Below are 23,592 nucleotides of genomic sequence, written 5' to 3'. Positions count from 1 at the left end.
TTCTTCATTAACATAAAATAAAACTACAAACAAACAAAAACAGTTACAAAACATAGGACTGGTACAGAGGCTGTACTTTCCAAATAAATAGCAGGTCATGTAGAAAAAAATAAAATATAAACGCATCATGACAGCCAAGTTTTGCAACTTGGTAGGGGAAGAGTGTTTTGTATACTAGAAATTGATGAAATCCCACTGAATGGTGCAGAAGGGTTGCAAGCCCCCATCATCCTTAGAAATATGCAATTTTGAGTTGTTTGCTCTGCAAGAGCTGAGCCCACTTATTCTTGGACCAAAAGAGGAGGTTTAAGTTCTGTTGTGTCCTATATTTGGGGGCCAAAGAAGTTCTCGCTGCAGCCTGCATCCATGTCGAAGCTCCTAAGATTGAAAAATGCATGACCCATGATGGGATGCTAATGGATTCGGATTGTCTTGGTTTAAGCTGAGCTATATTCCGGTAGTGCATTTGGCAAATATGGCTGGAGCAGAGCGATGCAGAATAAATTCATCTCGGAAGGCACACCTACCTAATTTGCAGTTTTCGAACCAATTGAAATAGCTACCTTACACATTTTTCACTTCTAATTTTTCCCAGTTCCGTTTTCTCCACCCCACCCCAGCCAAGTAACATTTACAAAAACGCATATAAAAGTGAATAAAAATGCACACATGAGTGAAAACACCAAATTAGGGTAAAATTGCTTTGCAACCCGCGTCTGTGCGGGTCACGATTCGCTGCTTCCGCGCATGCGCGTGATGTCATTTTGAGTGCACATGCACGAGCAGCGAAACCCGGATGTAACGTGCTCTGTTACTTCCAGGTCGCCATGGAGCACAACCCGAAAATACTCATCCCCAAGCTACTTCAACCTGAGGTATGACTGTATTAGGGGAAATTGCTTTGCAGAATTGTGCATTTGGGGAGAAATTGCTTGTACAGTGGTGCCCCGCAAGACGAATGCCTCGCAAGACGGAAAACTTGCTAGACGAAAGAGTTTTCCGTTTTGGAGGTGCTTCGCAAAACGAATCTCCTATGGGCTTGCTTCGCAAGACGAAAATGTCTTGCGAATTCCTGCGGGTTTATTTCCTCCCCCCCCCTTTTCTAAGCCGATAAGCCGCTAATAGCGCTAATCCGCTAATCCGTCAATGGGCTTGCTTCCCAAGACGAAAAAACCGCTAGACGAAGAGACTCACAGAACGGATTCTTTTCGTCTTGCGAGGCACCACTGTATATTAGGAGACATTTGGACTAAGCTGCTGGCAGATTTTCCTGATATAATTAAAAAAAATGCAAATTGATGTGAAAGTGTGATCAACTTGAATTTAAGATTGGAAAAATGAGAAACTGAAATTGACATGTTCACCCATACCTCTTGGAGCATCGTGCCATAGGCCTCCTGACATGGCATCATAACAGCACTTGCATGCTACCATGAGACTGTCTGGGCTGGTGAAGCACATGGCACATTCAGAACGTTAATCAAAATCCCCTCGCCCCGCCCCTTTCCTAATGGGCTTTTCATTGCTTTCTCCTTCCAGCAGTCAGCTCAAGACTACATCCTTGTTGTTGGGTGTTTGAAATGTAATTTACGGTATGCAAATACTTCGCAGACACCCACGCAGTTTGGAAGGGAGAACACCGAGGTATTCCCTGTGGATCGAGATAATGAGGAAGGAGCAAACTTGGTGGATGCGTGTTCACAGCTAGCATAATTGGGAAGGCACAACAGGAGGAAAACAGACATAACTAATTCAGCCAGCCAGGCTTACTCTAAAGTGTGTTGCCGTGCTTCGTTAATGCTTCACTTGGGGCTAAATTTTAAAAGGAGCCTTAAAAGACCCCAACTACTTATCGTACGCAGACTGTCCTTTTCTCCCAATGGTATTGCAGAAGTCCTGCAATCTCTGTTTTTGAAAATCCCTGTTGTGCAGATATGCCCCACACTGCACCGATCCTGTCTGCAAAGCCCTCTGGGTGCCACAGTTGTCAAGAGAGGGCTTGTTGAGATACACCACATTATCCTTCAATAACAACCCTCTAACACTCTGAAATCTTAGATTTGTTCACACAAATGGATTAGGCTGAAGCATGTGGAAAGCAGGAAGAGCCCCAGGATAATTTGAGGCTTTTGATACCTGCCTCTGTTTTATTTGGTGGAGGAGGGTTAGCAGGACACATCAAACAGGTGAGCATCATGCGTCTCCTAAAAAGGTTTGATATAACTTGTTGTTTGTTTTTTTGTTGATTGTGTCTATATCCTGCCCGTCCTCCCCGAGGAGCCCAGGCTGGCAAACAGATGTACAATTTAAAAACATTTTAAAGCGGTTATTTATTAAAAAGCAAACAAAACTCCAAAAGCAGTTACAGTGAAGAACATCTAAAGACACAGTTAAAAAATATTCTTCCATCCAGTGATGGGTGCCAGGAACAGTATCCTTTGGCCACCAAACGCCTGGGGAAAGAAAAATGTTTCTCTTTTAATCCTTGTGAAAGTCAGTAATAATGAAAACCAGTTTTAGAGCCATGGTGGGATAGGACGTGGCCTTTAAGGAGACACTGATGAAGCATCTCATTAGTGGCGCTAATTAGTGGACACAGGTCTAAACCACTGAGCCTTTTAGGCTTGCTGATCAGAAGGTCAGCGATTCAAATCCCCGCAATGGCAGGGTGAGCTCCCGTTATACAGTCCCAGCTCCTGCCAACCTAGCAGTTCGAAAGCATGCCAAAAAGTGAAAGTAGATAAATAGGTACCACTCCGGCGGGAAGGTAAACGGCGTTTCCGTGAGCTGCTCTGGTTTTGGTGTTCCTTTGCACCAGAAGTGGCTTAGTCATGCTGGCCACATGACCCAGAAAAACTGACTGCGGACAAATGCCGGCTCCCTCGGCCTGTAAAGTGAGATGAGCGCCACAACCCGAGTCGTCTGCGACTGGAATAACTCTGAGTCTGGAGTAAACATGCAGAGGACATGCATCATTATTTGGAGTTGTTGCACAAAAGTACAATGGGGTAGGTCCTAGCTCTTATTGATATGGGTATAATCTGCTTTTTTTCTGGAAAAATAGGTGCCTGTACTCACCATGAAGTTGTTGCAGTAAGTGTCACACTTTTTAACAAAAACCAAAAAAGAGGCGCTGGTACTGCGTTTGCATTGAGCACCCCCTGAAAATAAAAGTACAGTCATACCTCGGGTCGAAGTAGCTTCAAGTTAAGTATTTTCGGGTTGCTCTCCGCGGCGACCCACAAGTAACGGAGCGTGTTACTTCCGGGTTTCACCGCTCGCGCATGCGCACACACTCAAAATGATGTCACACACATACACGGAAGCGGCAAAACGCGACCCGTGCACGCGCAGATGCACAGTTGCATGTTATGTTTACTTCAGGATGCGAACGGGGCTCCGGAATGGATCCCGTTCATATCCAGAGGTACCGCTATACTGGGTATAATCACATACACTGTTGCTATTCCCTCTTTCTGTGACACACACACAACCCTACTTTTAACGCAGGCAATAGCTTTGTGCCCAGAATCAGCCCTAGTTCAAATGGTGCCCCTCTCCCCCATTTCACTTGTTGAGTCATGGCACTGATAATGTAAACTTTCCTTCAAATAAAAAAAGAAGGTGAAAGTTGGTGCAGTGTAAGCTATGCAAGCCACTGTTCCTGGTTTTGCAAGATGAGCTTTTTGTGCTATTGGATGCAGTAGTAGTTGAGCGGATAGCTGAACAGATCAGCCCATGACAGGACCCCAAGACTGCTCCCCATCTCCCTCGGCACAGCAGTAGTCCGAATCACCCGCCCCTAAATCTGACCCTGCTTGCTTTGGGGCACCAGATTTGCCTTTAGATGCACCCTGGCCTTTTTGCAGCACTACGTAAGGAAGTGCATGGATGTGAGAGCCTTTGCGTCATTCCTGGATTACCTTTCATCCCTCCCTGCAGATTGCAAAAGCAGGCAATAGAACAACTGCGGAAACACCCACCTCCTCAATATGTCTTTGTTCATGCAGAAGCTGAATCTGAGCTGGAGAAAATGAGGACTGCAAGAGGGGCAACTTGATGTGCACAAAGGAGTAATCAGAAGCTGAAATGGAGGTGACGGGGGGGGGGTTGTGTGCAGAAAATGGGAAGGAGAAAGCATGCCTGCCTATTTGGCACCGTCTACGTGTATGTGTGCGCTGTGTTCTTTTGACAGTTGGCATGTTGGATATATAACAAACCTTAAAAGCAGAGCAAAAGTTTGATCATTAGATTACAAGAAACTACCTTCCGACTCTGAGTCAAAGCGAGCAGAAAGCAGCGACTTGCTGCAAGTAGGATCGAGGATTTTAAATAAGAGAGAGATCTTGGCTGGTGTTGGATGGCTCTTAATCTGCCAAGTGTGAGGCACATGGAAAATCGCTCTGTGCAAAGCCTATATGTTAATTGCAAAAATCACGTACACATACAAGCAAGCAGAGATCTATGAATATATGCCCTTGGCTAGCATAGGGCAATATCGGGTCTGGAAGAAATGCAAATGGGCAAAGCAAAACCATCATCACTACCATATAAATTGACCTTAGAAAATGATGCTGTAGCTCACCTGCCGAATGGACCACAGGCCAAATGAACAGAGACCAGCTGAGTTCATTGTTTGGGTAACCGGCTGGCGGTTTGGGAGCCAATTTCAGCAGGTGGTGCTAAAGAGCAAGGGAGAAAAGGACTCTAAATGTCTACTGAATGACCAAAAAACCAAACCTGATGTGATTCCCCTCAGCTCTTTGCCAGTTGCCCAGGGCTTGGCTTTGCATTTTCTAAATTAAAGTCAAAGCTCTCCTGTGTGTTGGACGGATTGGGGCAGTGAATCCTTGGCACACACAAAGCCTTTGGCTCACCCACTTTACTTGTTCCCAAATGAAATGAAGCCTACAAATGAAGCAAACTGGGTTACACTCATCTCTTGTTACTTTTCCATTCCTCCTCCCGCCTCCCCTTTCTCTTCCTTTGTCAAACTGCTCCAGTATCAAAAAATCAGACTACAAGCTCCTTGAGGTGGGGACCAGATTTTGTATGCTCTCTCTCTCTCTCTCTCTCTCTCTCTCTCTCTCTGTGTGTGTGTGTAAAGCATCATGTGCTTTAACAGTGCTATGATATGTGAATGTCTCGTTTTCATTGTCAGCTATAGGGCTGCCATATGTCCGCAATTGACATCCAGGGTGGGTGGGGACTTCTGAAAGGCGGTGCTTTGTCCTGTATCTTAGGCAATCACTTTTTTTGGGGGGGGGGGTTACTTTTTGAAATATGGCAGCCCTAACTATGTATCTTGGAAATGCCATTGCTTGCTCACTATGCATTTGGACACCCCTTCAGATATCACCACCAGATTTGGCACGAGTTTGAGAAGAAGGCTTTTGTCTGATAAAATCGGATTCTATTCTGAATCAAGGTGGCAGCCTGACCTTTCAAAACTGGGCTGATTTTCATTGCTGATATCAAAACTGGGCTGATTTTAATCGCTGATTTCAAAACTGCACTGATTATCTCTCTTATACAATTCCTGAGCAATGCTGCTTATGAGGCTGCCAGTGGTTCCAGCAACTTCATTGAAATAGGAATTTAAGTTTCTAGGAACCTGCCATTTCTGTATCTTGCTTAGCATTTTCTGCACTGACTGGCAGGGGCTCTCCCCACCTGGAGATACCATCAGGGACTGAACCCAAAACCCTGTAGAGTTTTCCTATGTATATCATTCTGCAAAGAGGGTTGATGACAGACCTTTCTTGCTAGGGTGAAGTACAGATTTCACTGTTGTGCAGGAAATACAAAGGAACACAAGAAGCTGCCATGCTGAGTCAGGCTGCTGGTCTATCTAGCTCAGTACTGTCAACACTAACTGGCAGCCTCTCTCTGGGGTTTCAGACAAGGGTCTTTCCCATTCTCTACCTTGAAATGCTGGGACTTGAACCCAGGACTTTCTGCGAGCAAAGCAGATGCCCTTTCAAGCAGCTTACAAAATATAAAATGCTGTTTCCTTATGGAACCAATTCAAAGCTGCAATTTTTTAATGTAGTATTTTATTTTATTTCTTTAAACTAGTATTTTTTTTTATAAGAACCCTCCAACTAAAAGTTTGGAAATTGACAACTGGTCACAATAAAACAACAATTGGCATGAGAATAAGGCAGGGTTACCCCACACCCTACCCCATAATGCCCCCCATTGCAGCATACCTCAGAAAGGGTGGTGACAATAAAATATAAGAAATCAAACTTCAGCTGAAATCACAGCAAAAAGAAGCATCTAGGTAACGGCTCACTGAGCTACTGCAAAGGTTTTCTGTAAAAAGCACAGAAGAAAGAAATCGCAAACGGTTTAAAACATCTTCAAAGTAAGCTTTTTGGACAACAAAGGACTGGGTCGTACAAGATGGAGGGATCTCAAGACAAGATTCTGCAGGGCCTGGTACATTTTTGCTAAAACAGATCATGTTGCCAGGTTTCTCGGGCCCCCTTTTGAGTACAGTGCCCCCTCCGTTGCAGCAGACCGAAAAGAAACACACGGTTAAATCGAAAACTTCCCTGCTTGTTGCAGTGCTCTTGAAATGCGGCAGGGGGCAGCGTAGACTTTGCATCCTCCTCCACCACCAAACCGAAAGTCCATTTTCTTTCGCTCCTGGTGGTGGCCTCCAAAAATTATTTGTTCCAGATGAGTTCTTGCTATTGTAATATTTTTGTTTAACTCGGCCTGCTCTGAGTGAAGTCGGCACAAGGATACAGTCTCTCTCTCCCCCCCAAAAAAACACACACACACCAGCGGACATTAGGCACACAGTTCTTAAAGGGCCAAACACCCCCTATTCACACTTCGACAGCTGGCTGGCCTTTTGAGTTTAAAGAACCCATAGCCGGTGGTAACAATGGCACTTCTGTGGAAAGGATATTACCGGAGGAGAAATGAATGTACATATTGGACTAGGATTCTCTGGCCTGGATTTCTCTTTGAAGATTAGAGTTACTAAGTCAAAGGCAGGGATGGGGTGGGGGCTCAGCGTGTATTCATTTTGTACGAGAAAGATTCCCTCTGTCAAATGGAGGCCTTCGACGAGGCACTTAGTTTCTGTCAAGTTCACCTTTCTGTCTATGTGCTGTTCTTATGGTGACGGCTCCATCTACATTATACATTTTAAAGCAGTATCATACCACTTTAAGCAGTCACGGCTTTTCCCAAAGGATTCTGGGAAGTGTGGTTTGTCTAAGGGTGCTGAGAATCGGTAGAGATATATTTGAAGCAGAGTTTTAAATATCTGCTTTTCAATCCTTCTCTCCAAGGAACTAGGGGTTTCCTAAAAGCTCTCAGTACCCTTAACAAACTACACTTCCCAGAATCCTTTGGGGGGAGCCATGATTGCTTAAAGTGGTATGATACTGCTTTAAAATGGATAGTGCAGATTGGGCCTGAGAACAGAAAATGCAAACAGTTGGTGTATGGCCTTTACCAGTTTTTTTTTTACATCCCAAAACACATCTGCGTCCTTTTAAGCAGCTTCTTCACATTTTATGTAAATCATGAGTTATTGTGTGGGTCTTTGGAACTGGTGGAACCCCTCAGTTGTAATAAGTAGGCAACTGCTTGCCAAAATGTGCACATTAGTCCAAACCACTTACACACACAAAATGTGTTTGGAGAAATTCTCACTACAATGTTGATGGATTTTCTTGTAGATTAAAACAAAAACCAAAAAAACTAAAAATGAATTGCTGCAGAAATGTGAATTTAAGACTGGAAAAATAAGAAACGGAGAGAACTGATATTAACAGATTCTTTCATTCCTAACCCCAGCTGGGTATTCTCTCCCTGACCTGCAGAGGTTCTCATGGGATTCAGTCAGAGTGGGACTTCTCTCCAAACCATTGGATTGTTTTTAGCGGGTGATGCCAAGAGTTGAAAACCGATAGCATGCAAAGCATGTGCTCTGCCACTGGCCCCCTCTTAGTTTTTGTGGCTCCTCTCCAGCAACAGACATATAGACTTCCCCTCTGCATGCCACAGATTCACCTCTACTCTTGGGAAAGTACATTTGTTCCTTTCTGGGATCCTAACCCTTATGTTCTGAGTGTAGGAAAGTAGTGTGGGATGGATAGATTAAGGGGTTCTGCTAGGGACCCTTCAAACATTAATGGCCCTAGAATATGACAACATCATTTATCATCAAGGATAGTACTCATGCAGGGAAACGGTGGGTCTCTTTCATTGTTTTCCGGACAACCAAAGTAGCTGCAAGGTTGAAGAGCAGCTGGAGGGAACAGAAAGGCATCTTGGCATCAGACACTTTGAACTTTTCAGACCTTCCTGGAAATGTTGCAATTGCAGTGGTCACAATGATAAGTCACCCCCAGTCCAGTTCTAATTCAAATGAAAGCGAGTGACTCAGGAATGGGATGTGGAGGTGGGGGAATGTTTATCTGCAGCTAGTCAGTTAGATCCGGATGAGTACCACAGAAAAAATGCAAAGGCACCAGGGTCACCAGGTCTCATATTTTCGAAAGCCTGAGATTTGTGGGGGGGGGGTGTAATGATGTCACAGGGCAGGGTCTTATGGCAGCCAACCCCTGAAAGACAAAAAAGGGACTTTTTTTGGGGGGGAGGGACTTTCCCCAGTTATTTCCCCTGGAAAATGGGGAAACTGAAGAACAAGAGAGAGAGCTTTTATGTTGTATTTTCTCATTCAGAATGCTAACTCGTTTGTTACTGTTTTACAACGACACTGCAGCAAAACTCCTTCACTCAAAAAGCTTCAAAGCTAGTGAGCTGAGGCCAGCTGATTGCCCTGGGATTTAAGCTTGTCAAGCTGTGGAACTGTCTATAGGAAGTCAACAACAGGTTCAGTAGATGGACTTAAGACGATTCCTTAAAGGTAAAGGGACCCCTGACCATTAGGTCCAGTCATGACCGACTCTGGGGTTGCGGCGCTCATCTCACTTTATTGGCCAAGGGAGCCGGCGTACAGCTTCTGGGTCATGTGGCCAGCATGACTAAGTCGCTTCTGGCGAACCAGAGCAGCTCACGGAAGTGCTGTTTACCTTCCCGCCGGAGTGGTACCTATTTATCTACTTGCACTTTGACGTGCTTTCGAACTGCTAGGTTGGCAGGAGCAGGGACCAAGCAATGGGAGCTCACCCTGTTGTGGGGATTCAAACCGCCAACCTTCTGATTGGCAAGTCCTAGGCTCTGTGGTTTAACCCACAGTGCTACCTGTGTCCCTGGAAGATGCCTTATACCACATCAAACCACTTGCCCATCTAGATCAGTAAAGTGGTACCTCGGGTTAAGTACTTAATTCGTTCCAGAGGTCCGTTCTTAACCTGAAACTTCTTAACCTGAAGCACCACTTTAGCTAATGGGGCCTCCTGCTGCCACTGTGCCCCCGCCACACAATTTCTGTTCTTATCCTGAAGCAAAGTTCTTAACCCGAGGTACTATTTCTGGGTTAGCGGAGTCTGTAACCTGAAGTGTATGTAACCTGAAGTGTATGTAACCCGAGTTACCACTGTACTGTCTACACTGTTTGGCAGCAACTCTCCAGGGCTTTAGGCAGGGGACATTACCAGCCCTATGTGGAGACGACGGAGATCAAGGCCGGGACCTTCTGCACGCAAAGCAAATGCTTAGGTCCTAACACATCTTTGGTCATACTGGCGTGGCAGGATCTGATTGCAAATGCTGACTCTGTCCCCATGCCGAATCCACAGGGCCCCTTTCCTGTTGACCTATTGGGATATGCTCTCAGGCCATTTCTACCGTATTATGAATATGTGCTTTGCTTTGCTGCTTTCTGCACACTTTCCCCAACATTGTTTTAGCCTTTTCCGCTTATCGGGTCTCCATCTCTCCTTCCTTCCCTCTTCTTCTCCTTTGCAAGCTCCTTTGTTCCCGTGTTTACAGTGGCATCGATTTGCTATCAGCGAGCAACACGGCCTTCGGACTGCCGCTGTGTATACATCCAGACGAAAGGCAGCCAAGTGGAACTTCCTTCTCCGGGCTTTGTGCTCTGGGGAAATAGGTTGCCGGGGGGGCTCCGTCAGGTGTGGCTACCACGCGGCTCCGCCGTGCGCACGGTTGCCAGCGACCGGTTGCGTATGCTTCGCTGTGCAGATTTCCTAATGCCATATGAGTACCGGCGGTGGTTTCCTTCGACTAGAAACGATTGTCACCGTTGATGCTTAATTGCTCGCTTCGTATGCTAGACAAATGCTGGCAGGAGTGAAATGCCCCATTTCTCAAGTCTGAAAGAGAATTCCCGGATCACCCAGATTCTGCATTAGAATGCAAAAGCAGGTTTGCTTTAGAGTTTGTCTCCCCACCCTCTGCCACTTCAAGGAGATGAAAAGGAACCGGCATTGTACTGTAGGGCTTTGCAATCACTCCACAATGTCGCCCCTCTGTTTCCTATAAGGTGACGTGCCCAATCTTTATTTCAGGCACAGAGGATGTGCCTTCCATCTCTTTCTTCTCTTGCTTTAGAAGTGGTACCTCATGTTACATACTTGATCTGTTCTGGAGGTCCATTCGAACCCGGAAACCGCTCATAACATGAGGCGCACTTTCGTTCATAGCACCTCTCACTGCTGCTGGAGCGCAACTTCCGCTCACATCCCAGGGCAATGTTCGCCACAAGGGGCATCTACTTCCGGGTTAGCGGAGCGTGTAACCCGAAGCATTCGTAAGGGGGACGGTATGTAACACGAAGTACCACTGTACCTTGGGTTACAGACGCTTCAGGTTACAGACTCCGCTAACCCAGAAATAGTACCTCGGGTTAAGAACTTTGCTTCAGGATGAGAACAGAAATCGTGCAGCAGCGGTGCAGCGGCAGCAGAGGCCCCATTAACTAAAGTGGTGCTTCAGGTTAAAAACAGTTTCAGGTTAAGAACGGACCTCCAGAACGAATTAAGTCCTTAACCCGAGGTACCACTGTATAGGAAGCTGCCTTCTACCAAGTCAGACCAATGGTCTATCTTGCTCTGTATTGCCCATACCACTGGCAATGGCTTTCCAGGGGGTTTAGTCCCAGCCCTACCTAGAGATGCCAGGGATTGAACTTCTGAATGCACAGCAGATACTCTGCTACTGAACTACATCCCTTCTCCATTTGGTCCCATTGTCCAGCTTCCTCTCCCACCTGATGTTTCTCCTATCTATTTCTCCTTGTCCCATTGCCCTCCTTTCTCCTCCCACCTGAGCAGAGATGGGATGCTTGTGTTGCATTGCAGCAGAGAGCAAGAGAAGGCTGGTACCATGGATGGCTGAAGCTACTAACACTGGCTTCTCTTGCACTCTCTCCTTTCTAGCCTTGAGTTAAATTTGCCACATTTCCTCATTGGTTTGCGATTTTTCTAGGGGTTTTTTTTTTTTGGGTTAAAATGAATCTTCATAAAAATTCACCAGCATTTTAGCAAACATTTCTTCCAAATGACACAGGCCATTCGCAGTACTTTGTATTTAAAAAATAATCATCATAATTATAAAGGAAATCTGATGGCTGATCATTCTGTGGCACTTTATAAAAAATATGGACGAGAAAACCTGTTTTGATAATCAATTGAACAATTGGGCTAGATGACCCTTAGGGTCCCTTCTAACTCTACAATTTTATGATTCATTGGTCAAACCTTATAACTCTGTTTATAAGCCTCTCCACCTCAATTGAAAAAGAAAAAGAAAACCGGGAATGAGGATCCTTGCTCCATCTCTGGTGGGAGCAGAGTTCAGGGGAATTTTGGCAGTCTATATGGACATCACCTTGCCAACAAAGGTCTGTATAGTTAAAGCTATGGTTTTCCCAGTTGTGATGTATGGAAGTGAGAGCTGGACCATAAAGAAGGCTAATCAATGAAGAATTGATGCTTTTGAATTATGGTGCTGGAGGAGACTCTCGAGAGTCCATGGACTGCAAGAAGATCAAACCGATTCATTCTGAAGGAAATCAGCCCTGAGTGCTCACTTGAAGGACAGATCCTGAAGCTGAGGCTCCAATACTTTGGCCACCTCATGAGAAGAGAAGACTCCCTGGAAAAGACCCTGATGTTGGGAAAGATCACAAGAAGAAGGGGACAACAGAGGACGAGATGGTTGGACAGTGTTCTCGAAGCTACCAGCATGAGTTTGACCAAACTGCGGGAGGCAGTGGAAGACAGGAGTGCCTGGCGTGCTCTGGTCCATGGGGTCACAAAGAGTCAGACACCACTAAACAACAACAATGGTTACAGTGACAGTGGGTCAACAAGAAGTAAATAAGGATTCAAGTCTTGCTCTGCTGTCTTCCTTCTGGGGTAAAAATAACGCCTTACTTCACAAGGATTTCATTGCTTACCTCCTCTTAGCTGCCAGCACACTGCTGGATAGGTGAGAAGGAGTTTGTCTGAAAGAGATGGGATGACAGAGGCTGGCAGCTGGCAGTGGCTGCCTAGCTAGAGGAGATATTGAGCATGACACATTTGAAGAAATGAAGATCCAACTTCTTTCATTTATTAATTGCACCCCGGAGGAACCTAGGGTTGTAGCCAACATAGCACTAAGTCGAAGTCACTTATCGGTAGGCTTCCTTCCGCAGGCTTAGTGTTTTGCAGCAGTTGAATGCTGTTGTGCAGGAGAATGTTGGTGAATGTTGTCGTGCAAGAAAATGCATAAGCTTCTGGTTACTGTGTCACACAATGGATTGCTCAGTCTGTTCCCCAACAAGTTCGAGCTATTGCAAATGTTGCATTGTTGTGCAACCTTAAAACTCATCTGTCCACAGGAACAAGAGTCCTTGTGCTAGTGGACAGGATGCATTGGCTACAGCCCATCGGTGGTCTCTAAATCAGCAACCAGTTTGGAGGGATATGTTGGTTTTGCTATAGGTCTAGATGTGTTTTGTGGATTACTTTCCATAAGGCTGTTTGCTATACATGGACCTGCTTTCCATGTGTACATTGCACAATGGTTAGGCAGCTAAGTGTGAAACACGCACTCTGGAACACCACTTGTTGGACCCTTGTTTAATGTGGTCGTGTTGGTTTGCTTCTTAATATAGAAAATAAAAAATGTGAAACCTCGCCATAACTTCCCAGGAGGAAACCAAAGGCAGAACGAGAGCCTGACCCCAGGTTAAGGGTAGAAATTGGATGGCTCCCCAGCACTGCTCCCTCCGTGTCCAAACCACACCAGTTTCCTTTTCCTAAGCTATAATGATAGGCCTGTAATAAAAGCTTGCTATAAATGCCCTCAGTCGTTTCCCAAACTGTGGTACCAAACACCCCCCCCCTTTCCAAACTGGCAAGCCGATGTTTCTCTGCATCAGGCTAGCTTCTGCCTTATAAAGTCCTCAGATGCCTGAAAGGGGGGGGGTAAAAAACCCCACTCACACCTTCTTCTTTTTTTAGCACCTTCTACAATTGTTGCTCTGAAGTGTGAAATGCACTAAAGCACCTGTAAATGCCATTTTAGGCAATGAAGTGTGAATGATCTTCCTATATAATACAGTTTGCGGGAGATGACTGTACCGTTATTTTGTTCCCTAATATAGGAGCTGTTCTGTTTAGATCTTAATTAGTTACTTAAAAAAGAAAAAAAAAACCACCCCCAATTTAGTTTTCTTTATTATTATGCAGCTCCTGTTATGCTCTGCAGCATAGGGACGCGGGTGGCGCTGTGGGTTAAACCACAGAGCCTAGGGCTTGCCGATCAGAAGGTCGGCAGTTCGAATCCCCGCGACGGGGTGAGCTCCTGTTGCTCGGTCCCTGCTCCTGCCAACCTAGCAGTTTGAAAGCACGTCAAGGTGCAAGTAGATAAATAGGTACCGCTCTGGCGGGAAGGTAAACAGCGTTTCCGTGTGCTGCTCTGGTTCGCCAGAAGCAGCTTAGTCATGCTGGCCACATGACCCGGAAGCTGTACGCCCTCAGCCAATAAAGCAAGATGAGCACCACAACCCCAGAGTCGGTCACGACTCGACCTAATGGTCAGGGGTCCCCTTTACCCTTTATTATCATGCAGCTCCTGCTATGCTCTGCAGCAATGAAACCACTGGGTTTGCAACAAACACCCGCAGAATAACATGATCCGAGCTGGATCAGGCCAAAGGCCCATCTATTCCAGCATTCTGCTCCCACAGTGGGCAACAGATGCAGCACCTGTTGGGAAGTCCACAAGCAGGTCATGAGCACAATTGCACTCAGGTTCCCAGCAACTGGCATTCACCTTCCTGCCAGCATTCACACATGTGATGCTGTCAAGTTGCTGGCAGATCTGCAGGAGTGTCATGTAACTCAATCGGGTGGTCCAGGGACCTGCAGAAGTCTCCCATGACCAGGTGACCTAAATAAGCAATGTATGGGTAGTCTTTGGGTGCATGGGTTGTACATAAGGGATAGTTGTCCTATCCAAGCTGTCTTGGGATAAGGAAGAATTCCACTTCTGGCTTTGCCGTCAAGCTAGAAGGTAAGGCTTTTATGCTGGGTGGCAACCTGAGATGGAATCCCAACCGGGTGCATTAAAAAGCTACTTGTTCCATGGAAGTTTCACCATCTGGTGATGTCTGTCCTTTCCACGTGTAGTTTTATGGGTTTGTGGGTGACAGACTCCCCTGTGTTCTGAGTTTCTGGGTGCCAGACACTGAACCCCTGGATTCAGCAAATGTTAAAATATAAGCCAGGCTCCCTTCATGTTGAGGAAATCGCCTGGGGTGATGGGCTATTAGGAAAGTCAAAGAGAGGGGGCTCTGTGCCAGACAGCAAATCCCTCAGCTCAGAGTTAGTTAGTCAGAGTCAGAGTTTGAGGTACTGTAGAGGTGGCTGCAATGTGACTTGGAGGGAAAAGGTTGCAGTCTGGTAAAGGCGGCAAGCTGGAGAGAGGGTTCAGAGGCATGGCTGAGGTTTGTCTGAATCCTTGCCTGCCACTATGGGAGAAGCAAGACCCTCTTGTGAATCTTTCGATCATAGGTTCAGCTTGTAAAGGTAAAGTGACCCCTGACCATTAGGTCCAGTCACAGACGACTCTGGGGTTGTGGCGCTCATGTCGCTTTATCGGCCGAGGGAGCCGGCATACAGCTTCCAGGTCATGTGGCCAGCATGAATAAGCCGCTTCTGGTGAACCAGAGCAGCACACGGAAACGCCATTTACCTTACCGCTGGAGCGGTACCTATTTATCTACTTGCACTTTTGACATGCTTTTGAACTGCTTGTATATATGTGTAAATACACCACATATCATAAAGATACCACCATCTCCGCTGTGCCACATTTCCAAAAGGAAACAAGGAGTCTGGGTCTGGAACCCCTGGAATCTCACACTTCTTGGAGATTGGGGTGGAATGTAATAGTATTAATGCCTTTTTCCTGGTATTAATTATTTCCTTTGCCCCAGAAGCCTCCCATCTTCCTTTGAAATTCCACCTGGGTACTTTGGAGTTAGTTACACGATACTGAAGTGCATTGTGTGGTTGTTTCTCTAGCTGGCAGAAGCAGGTGGAAAGCTTGTTTTGTAGAACTCCACCTAAAGGAGCAACAGCCTTAAGTCTGGCATCCTGGGGCAGTTGCCTAGATAGCTTTAATGATTGGTCCAGCCCCCTATAAGTCCCCAAGCAAATAAAGAGGCTGCTTTTCAGATGCTCCAGGTCCATTTGGGATCCACCCTTACATAAATGCCCCGACAGCACAATGTATCTTCTGTCAGGAGAAGGGGGATCGTAAAATGATTTGACTGCCTGCGGTTTGAAGATGTGCTCCAGTTACATGAAGGAATGAATTCCTTTGGCTAAAAGCCACCCAACCAAGTAATCTGAATCTTGGATTTGTATAAGAAGAGGGCCCCACACTGCCTGCTTTGCAAAACTGCACAGGCTGGTTTTTATAAGTAGGCTAAATGATGCCACTGAGTCTTTTTTGTTGTTGTCGTTGGTAAAGTAGAAGAAATCAAAGCTAATTTTTGTGAACTGGAAATATAACATAGTTAGACTTAGTCCACCACAAGCCTCCACTGAAAAGTCCTCTCACAAGCTGGTTACTTGCTACAGTGGATCCATATAGGTGACCAGTTGAGCTTTGCTATCAGGGCTCATCTACACTTGTGTTTCATATGGATAGTAAGCTTCCTGCACCTCTACTAATTCTCTGTTGACCATATGACATCCTTTTCCAAATCTCTGCCTCCCCACACTTTCCCCTCCCTCATTCCATATTTTCCCACACAAGGGATACCCTGAAAAGGAGAAGGGGTGAGAAAGTCTGGGCTGAGGGAGGGGAAGATGTGTGAAAGCAGTGATTTAGAGATCGTCATAGGGACAATGTAGAATTAATGGGTGCAGAGGAAGCTGACCATATTAAACAGCAGTACAGATGAGCCCTCAGCGTCACTTTTCCAAGTGGTAAGGGGAGCTTTAATAATAATAATTATTATTAATAATGATGATGATGATAATAATAATAATAATAATAATAATAATAATAATAATAATAATATATTTGTACCCCGCCCATCTGGCTGGGTTTCCCCTAAATGACTTAGGCCTCAAATATTTGAAAGACCATTTCATGCCCTATAACGTCTCTTTGGTGTTTAGATCAGCAGGGCGGTTCTCTTGGTAGCTTCCAACACCATCAGAAAGGCAGGGCAGGGCATCCTAGGAGGGGACTTTTTTTTTGGCAGCCCCTAAGGTTGGCATTCCCTCACCACAGAGGTATGCCTACCATTTTAACTCTACAGCTTTCGCTTTAGCCTGGCCTCTGACCCTTAAAACATCTCTTTTTTTGTGGGACTTTTTTTTTTTTTTTACCTTGTCTTACTGAAAGTCTAACCGTGGCCGATCATTTGAACTGACTTGCCTTGATGACTGTGTTGTTGTTACTTTTATTAGATGCTTTTTTGCCATGGCCAAGTCAACATGACTTACAGTATTTTCAGCAAAAAACAAAGACATATACATTAAAACCTACATTAAAAAAAACAATCTAAAAAACTGTTTATTTATGCAATAAATTTATACCCCACCCCCTTTCTCTAAAAAGAACTCAGGATAGCAAACACACAAAGGATAGGACAATTTAAACATCTAAAAACTCTCCCAGTAGAGATGCTGACTCGGAAAGATCTTTACTTGAAAGACTTTTTGGAAGAGGAACTCCTCAGAAAAAGCCAAAAAGACGATAGAGGCAACACCTGTCTAATATTTAATGGGGAGAGGGAGGGAGATGCCACAGCACTAAAAAAAAAAAAAACTGATTCATATATTGTATGGAACAGAAGGTGCTTCCTGTCAGATGCCCTCACCTACAGATCACAGTGATCAAGTGGGTATATAAAGTGGGTGAAATGATCTTTCAGGGATCCTGGTCCCAAGCTGTATCAGGTTTTATGTGTCGTGTTGGATTGTGCGTTTTAATAATATGGGCTCATTTTTCTCAAGATGTTTTTAAGATGTTATCCGTCGTATTCTATCTTGGGGGGGGGGCTTGGAAATCATTATTGAAAGCACAGCACAGAAAACTCCTGGATCTCAAGCAGTTAAGAATGATGGGCAGATAATTCTGCTCACTTGACTATTTGTCTGCCAAGCCCATGTAGACACCGGCGCAGACACCAGCTTAAGCAGAAACCTTTTTATAGCTCGGCTGGGATCAGAAGTAACACAAACGTGTCCCCTGTCACTTTGCAAAAACGTGGCACTTTGTGCATTCAGTATTTTATATTTACAAGGAATATTCTATTTTGTTTCCCCTTCACACCCCCATCCTATTTCTCTCCTGTAGCGCTTTGCTTACATTTGAAACCCCACACTTTCTTCCCTAATCTTGCTGTCACAAAGGGATGGTAAACCAAACTGCATTGAATAAATGCTTGCTTTTTTGGGGTAGTTTTAAAAAATGGAAGGGGTAGATGCTTGGTTAATGTGAGAACTTATTGGTATATCTTTTCTTAAATGGCTTGCTCAGTGAGGATGACTCTAATAGATTTTTAAAAGAAGGAAAGAAAGAAAAACATCAACATTATAGGACAACCGGCATCAGTGTGATTTGCATTGCCGGGGAAAAATAAGTAATAAAAATGTTATATAATTCTCTGCAGTGTAGATGATTTTGCTACACTTGTCTTAAGCCCAGAATGTGCACTTCAACATCTGACTCTTAAGTCTTTTAATTACTTTTTTTTCCAGTAGAGCTCCATCATGCATTGACATTGGGTAAGTTTCTTTTTTTAAAAAAGAAGAAAAACATTAATATACATCACTTTGCTCTACAATTTGCTTGGACGCTGAAAACGCATTAATTGTAAGAGCTGGGCTAGCTTCTCTCCTTCTCATTTCTATTCTGACTTCTGCCTGGTGATTGGCTTGCAGGAAATCCCCAGGAACCAATGAGGACTGACTTTGCCAACCATGTCCTAGCAACAAGCGTTGTTCCAATCCTTATCCAGAAAACTGACACCTGAAAAATTACATCATGAATAATAGCAAAGCAACAAGGGCCAAGACATTAAAAAAAAAAAAATCTGTCTGCTGCAGAGTTCATTTAAGGTGTTTCAGTTTAGATTCTTAAAGCTACACAGTCCTAAAACGGTTTGCTGATCTCTGCAGTCCTCTGATCTTTACCTGTGGTGCAGAATTCAGATTCAAACGGCACGTGTTTAGATTGCTCTGCAGTTATATTCCTAGATTGCGGCGCATTTCGGTGACAGATTTAAGTGTGCCAAAGCATTTGTGAAAGAGAGGTTAAGGCCAGGAGACATATATATCTTGCAGTGATATAAAGACTCCTTTTAAATATGCGGCTCTTGCTTCTATGTCGTCCCTTCTAATTTCCCCCAGAACATCTGAGTAAGGCATCATTTAAGAATGAATTGATTCATAAAGGTTGTGCGGTGTGTACAACAGTCTTAAATCAGTCGGTGGGAGGTGGTTTTTTTGTTTGTTTTTTTGGGCACAGACTGCACACTGTTTCTCTCAATTGCAAGATCAAACCCTTTCCCTTTCTGTTCTATGTTTCATTTTTTATTAATAAAGGAAGAACTGCCAGCAGTCGAGAGGGTGGTTGAGAATTTTATCCCAATTTCCCCCCCTCTCCATTGTATTTTCAAGTATGGGGGGGGGGACGCGGGGAGGAGAAATACTGCGATCAGCAAAGATTTTACGGTAACATTGCCCGCAAAAATGATTGCCTTCCTCTTTCCTTTTTCGTTTTGCTCTTTTTTTTTAGGTGGGTAAAAAGGAAGACGGTTTTAGGAGTCGGATTTGATTCACGGGGAATTAATGGCATGTTAGCGAGCTGGAAAGCCAGCAGAGAACAATCCAATTGCAGATATATTTAAGGCGAGACAAAGGAAAGGCAGCCCAATGTACAGGGCTTAAGCACGGTTCATTATGAAGAAGTGTCATGTAAATGAGAGGAGGAAAATCTATTTGGATTTGATGTTAGGGACTGCAGCGTGATTGGGAGCCTCAAATAATCCCTCAGTCATTTGAATGGCATTTGCTGTCTTCTGTTTTCTGAATCAAGTCGGGGAGAAAGGCAGAGAAGGGAGTGGGGGGGAGTCTCTGCAGACTATAAGGTACAAAGGATGCTTAGTATAGATCGGAAATGCTGCCATTACCCACTTTGGCCTCTGGGGGGTCTCTAACATCATTATGGTTTGGGAATGTATATGTTGAGCAGAAAGTGTGTGTGTGTGTGTGCGCGCGCGCAAACACACACCTCAAGCAACAAAGTTGCATTTAAGGATCTCCGCCGGAGGCTGTGCAATGCGGGTCCACTGGGTTGCAGCCCTGAGCTCCTACAGATCCTTATTATGCTCTGGGTGTTTACCCCGTACATCTATTTATTTATTCCTCTGAGCGTTTGCATTTGCAGCATCTCATGATGCAGCAAAATAGATGTTTCAGTGTCTGAGTTCCGACTTGATTTGCAGCTCTGGGGCTCCGTCGGCGCTGGCATGAGGTCAGAGGTTCTGGCGAGCTGCCTTGCCACTTGGAAATCATAATAACGATGCTAATCCGTTACTATATAAGGCTAGTGGAGGAAGGAGAGTAGAGACGCGAAGTTTGGGGCGAGGGAGAGAAGCGAACACTTTGCAAAGCGTGATGTTCGGCTGAATCTTCCTGGCCGATTCCACCCGTAATTGTAGGCAATAGCAACAGGAAGGTGAAAAATGTTGTGTGACACTTCCACTGTTGCAGCTGTGTGTGTGCATCCTCATAAAGGTAAAGGTGAAGGGACGCCGACCATTAGGTCCAGTCGTGACCGACTCTGGGGTTGCGGCGCTCATCTCGCTTTATTGGCCAAGGGAGCTGGTGTACAGCTTCCGGGTCATGTGGCCAGCTTGACTAAGCCACTTCTGATGAACCAGAGCAGTGCACTGAAACGCCGTTTACCTTCCCGCCGGAGTGGTACCTATTTATCTACTTGCACTTTGGCATGCTTTCGAACTGCTAGGTTGGCAGGAGCAGGGAGTGAGCAACAGGAGCTCACCCCGTCGCGGGGATTCAAATCGCCGACCTTCTGATCGGCAAGTCCTAGGCTCTGTGGTTTAACCCACAGCGCCACCCGCGCTACCCGCATCCTCATAGATGCATCTTATTCTCCTGTTTCTGTACTGTGCACACAACACACATTTAAAGCAACCCCCCAATAATCCTGGGAATTGTAGCTTGCAGCTCAGGGAACTGCAGTTCCCAGCACCCTTAACAAACTATCATTCCCAGGTTCTTGGGAGGTGTGGGAATGTGCTATGAATAAGCTTTATATGTAGGGCACAAAAGCAGCCCAAAAGTGTGCCCCTTTTATATATTTTCTGTAGTCTGATAATCAAGATTGGATTTCCCACTTTGCTCAGGGAGAAAGAAAGAGGAAAGAGATGGGCAAAAGCTGTACACACTTAGGACGCTGTCTTATGCCGAGTCAGACTGTTGGTCCATCTAGATCAGTATTGTCTACAAGAACAGGCAGGATTTCAGAAAGGTTTCTCTCCCAGCCCTCTCTGGAGGTGCCAGGATTGCACCTGGGACCTTTTCCCTGCTACTAAGCTCGTATGTTCCTTGGGCTTACCAATCAGAAGGCTGGTGGTTTGAATCCCCACGATGGGGTGAGCTCCTGTTGCTCTGTCCCAGCTCCTGCCACCCTAGCAGTTCGAAAGCACACCAGTGCAAGTAGATAAATAGATACCACTGTGGCGGGAAGGTAAATGGCGTTTCCATGCGCTCTGGGTTCTGTCACAGTGTTCAGTTGTGCCAGAAGTAGTTTAGTCATGCTGCCGCATTACCCGGAAAGCTGTCTGTGGCCAAATGCTGGCTCCCTCGGCCTGAAAGCGAGAAAGGTCCTTTACCTTTTTTATAACAATATGCATGCTACCAAACTCTTCAAGGTTGGTTAAAATAGAAAGGAAGGGCAAAGAGCTCCAAATGGATGAATTCAGACTGGGTGAAGAGGCAATAAAAAGTCAGGAACAAGATCTTGGGCCTTTGTGGACAGCTGGTGGAAGGTATTCACCTGTGCATGGCAGCTGGGGAAAAGGCAAGCTTCATGCTAGGGATCATTAGGTATACAAGTTTAATTAACAGCAACAACAACAGCAACAACAACAATAATAATTGGGGCTGAAATTAAACTGATAAGATTGTCGTGCCATTATACAAACCTAAGGTGCACCAACACTTGGGATATTGTGTACAGTTCTGCTCACATCACCTTAAAAAGGATATTGTAGAAGCAGAAAAGGTTCAGGAAAGGAAAGCCAACATGATCAAGGGGTTAGAACCACTCCCCCAAAAACTATTAATGTATGCAACCATGCCTGCTTAAATGAAATATGCCCAAAATTGGAAAGAGGAACTGGCTCCAAAAAAAGAGATGATTGGCAATTAAAACTGATGGCATACGCAGAGATGGAGAAAGTCACCGGAAGATTAAGAGATCAAGATGATAGACATTTTTTTTAAACAGAAAGGGGGAAATTTATCGAATATATGAAAACAAATTGTAAACAATTAAAAGCGTTAGCAGGATTGACATAAACACGAACAGCAAGAATTTTAAAGGAATTATAAAGGATACGTTTGTAAAAAAAAAAGGATGAACTTGGATATATAGTAAGACTACGATAGAAAAATATGAAACTGCAGAAGGGGAGGGAGGGAAGTTGTGGAAAATATTGTATGATTTGTGTAGATTTATATTCATTGTTGAAAGTTGTAAAATGGAAAATTTATTATTATTATTATTATTATTATTATTATTATTATTATTATTATTATATAGAACCACTCCCCAAGCATTTACAAAATTGGGGTGGGGAGATCAGCAAGGGAGGACACAATAGAGCTGTGTAAGATTACACACAGTGTAGAGAAAGTGGATAGAGAGTTTTTCTTCCTCTCTCGTAACGCTAGAATGTGTGGACATCCCATGTAGTTGAATGTTGGAAGCATTGGGACAGAGAAAACAAAGTCACCCTTCACACAGCACATAATTAAACTATGGAACTTGTTCCCCCAGGAGGCAGTGATGGCCACCAACTTGGATTTAAAAAAGGACTGGACAAATTCATGGAGGAGAAGGCTCTCAATGGCTACAAGCTATGATGGCTCTGCTCTGCCTCCACTATGGTTGCCATATTTCAAGCAGTGAAAATTCGGACAAAAAAGTTGTTGAGCCTTTTTGGCCAAATTGGCCAAAATGACACTGCCAACAACGTGGGTTGCCATATGTCTGGATTGCCCTGGACATTTTTCTTCCAATTTCCGCCTGGACACTGCTGCTGACTGCAGTATTCTGGACATGTCCAGGAAATTCCAGATGGTAACCCTACAATCAGAAGCAGTCATTCTTCTGAATGACAGTTGCTGGAAAGAGGTGTGGCAAAGATTGTTTAACACAGGCACATTGTGAGAACAGGAAGCTGGATGAGATGGGCCATTGGTCTGATCCAGTGGCTCTTTTTATATTGTCAGGAATGAAGGGAGTTGTGGTCCAACAACATCTAGAGGGCATCACTTTGGCCCCCCACTACCTCTCAAGGGATGCATTGCTAAAATTAGATTTAGGGGGGGAAATAATAAAGTCCAAGAACTGGGTAAAGACCTTCCTTAGATTCTTCAAGTAGTACAGTCGTACCTTGGAAGTTGAACGGAATCTGTTCTGGAAGTCCGTTTGACTTCCCAAATGTTTGAAAACCAAAGCACGGCTTCTGATTGGCTGCAGGAACGTCATGTAGCCAATCAGAAACCTTGGAAGCCCCATCGGACATTCAGTTTCCAAAAGAACGTTCGAAAACCAGAACAGTCACTTCCGGGTTTGCGGCATTCGGGAGCCAAAACATACGAGAACTGGGCTGTTCGAAAACCAAGGCACAACTGTACTTAAAACTTTTAATAGACCTTAAAAGGCACTACTACCTTTTGCCCCTACTGAATCTAATTTGTCACATACGTTGATTTTTTGCTGATACTTTTGCACTGATAGGCCATGTGCTAGCTATCCAATGAGTTTTGCAAGAAAACGAACAGCATAGTATCCACAAATCCCCTCCCACAATCTGTACATTGTTACAGCTGCGGATTGTGTCTTGATTCAGACTAAACACTTGGCGAT

This window comes from Podarcis vaucheri, assembly GCF_965113315.1.
Source record: "Podarcis vaucheri genome assembly, chromosome: 15".
In the NCBI taxonomy this organism is placed as follows: domain Eukaryota; kingdom Metazoa; phylum Chordata; class Lepidosauria; order Squamata; family Lacertidae; genus Podarcis; species Podarcis vaucheri.
Note: the sequence above shows the minus strand (reverse complement) of the source record.